The sequence below is a fragment of the Cervus elaphus genome, chromosome 6 (assembly GCF_910594005.1).
Source record: "Cervus elaphus chromosome 6, mCerEla1.1, whole genome shotgun sequence".
Classification (NCBI taxonomy): domain Eukaryota; kingdom Metazoa; phylum Chordata; class Mammalia; order Artiodactyla; family Cervidae; genus Cervus; species Cervus elaphus.
This window is the reverse complement of record NC_057820.1, coordinates 2,928,099-2,930,296: the sequence shown is the minus strand read 5'-3', so window position 1 is coordinate 2,930,296 and position 2,198 is coordinate 2,928,099.

The window sequence follows — 2,198 nt, the reverse complement described above, 5'->3', positions numbered from 1 at the left end:
AATGAGAGGCTCTGTGCGCGCAGCCCGGCATGGCCACTGGAGGAGAGAGGCCCTCCTGTCCTGCCCGCCTCTGTGGTCCCGGACACAGGCGCCTCTGGCCCCCAGGCGGCCGTCCCAGGGCAGCCCTGCCAACCCTTCTGTGCTCAGCCCATTCCCAGAAAGGGAGGCCTTGAATCCAGAGGGGCCTCGACGCTATAGATGGAAAGCCGAGGTTCAGCAGGGGACGGGATGCCCCGAGGCCACACGGAGAGGGTGGTGCCGGGCTGGGAGCTGAGACTGACGGCTGTGTGTCTGGGAGGATGTCGAAGCAGGTGGGAGGTGGGGGAAAGCTGGGGGAGAGCCTGGTTGGGGAGCGGGGCATTGTCTGACCCCCAACAGGTGCCAGGGTGATCATAGTCTCCAGGGCAGGTGAGCTGGCAAAAAGTATCGCCCAGCAGTCACCTGACTCCAGCAGGGAGGGTCCCTCCTCAGCCCCCTCCTCATCCCCCTCCTCATCCTGTGATGAAAGCATCTTAGGTCCCCGCAGGGCCCTGTCTTCGTCCATCTCTGAAGTTCGGTGCGTCTGTCTGTCCTGGTATCTGTCAGACAGGGAGTGAGAAGGCCGAACAGAGGAGGCCCGTAGAGAGGGCGTGCTGGTCAGCGAGGGCTACATAGCAAAGCCCTGCAGACCACGCGCACTCGTCTCCTGGTCTTGGAGGCTGGGAGTCCGAGTCAGGGTGTCGGCAGGCTCCTTCTGCTCCAGGCCTGTGTCCTTGGCGTCTAGACGGCCGTCCCCACCCCGTGTCTTTTCATCCTGCTCCCTCCACCCCTGTCTGTCTCTCTATCCCAATGTCCTCTGTTTTTATGTCTTATTGGATGGGGGCCCACCCTGAGGGCCCCATTTGATTTGATCCCTGCTATCTCCAGATATAATCGCGTTCACAGGCACTGGAGCTTAGGACTCCAACATATATATTCCGGGGAGTGGGGGGTGGTGGGGGGGACCCAATTCAATCCCTAAAAGGAGGCTGGCTCCTGGCTGTGTTCTTGGAGGTCCCTCTGCATCCCTAGTCCCCGGCCTGGGGAAGGATGACCCCACACAGAAGTGGGGACTGGTATCCTGCCAGAGCAGTGGCTTCATTTCAGCTGAATATCAGCCTACCCCCACCCCCCTGCCCTTGCCCATCAGCATTGTGGGATCACTTCCTGCCAGCCTGGACCAAAGCCGACAGGAACAGGCATGCTCCCGGGGCCAGGCGGTGATGCTTTTTGCAGGGGGAGGTGTAGGAGGGGGCGCGGGCCTCCTCCCGTCACACAGTCTGGGCCCCGAGCAGCGTTTCACGGTTTGCAAGCGAGGCACGTGTGTGCGTCCTGGGGGTGATCCGGAGCTCTGGCCAAACACCACGGCTCTTGGAGTCCCTCTGCCCCGCATTCAGCCACGGGCCAGCGGTCCCGAAGATCAGCGTTTATCTGACCCCACTGTGTACCGGGCACCCCCTCCTTGCCGCATAGATATGGGTGCCACCCGACAGCTTGTGTGATGAGTTCTGGACCTTGTGGTGCATGGGTGGTGTCAGCTGAGTCCCTCCTGCAGGACCCCGTGCAGGGTTCCCGCTCTCCCCACACCTCCCACCGGCTCCGCTGCTCACGGCCACCTCCCGGGTCAGTCTGAGAGGCGGAGACAGTTCACGCTTCAGGCACTGGAGGTGAGGACAGGGGCAGGGAGACTGACATCTGAGAGACAGCCCAGCCCCCGACTGGCGCCCACACCGTCTGCGGACAGCAGAGAGCCCACAGCGGCTCCTCTGTCCTTTAAAGAGCCTGGGGGTCCTCGGCCACGCCCTCGCCCTCTGGCCTCGCCCTGACCCAGGGTCCCTCCCGTCTTTTCAAGTCTCCTGGTTTCTAAGGTGGGAAACGGTGTTTGCAAAATGTCAACTGCACCCAACCGCTCACTGCCCTCTTCTCCGTGATGGGGGCAGGTGGGGGGCAGTGGGGGCAGTGATCACAGCTTCCAGACACTGAAGAGGACAGAGCTGAAAACAGGGTTCCTTTGTAGGGGAAGCATAGATGGGTTCATGTGCATGACTCCAATCCAAGTTCAGGATTACTTGGTCCCCCGTGCTACTCCGAGAAGCCTGAGTTTCCACAACGATGGGAGAGATCAAGTGTGTACTTGTTATAATCAATCATTTGCTTTATTCCAAATGCATACCCACTAA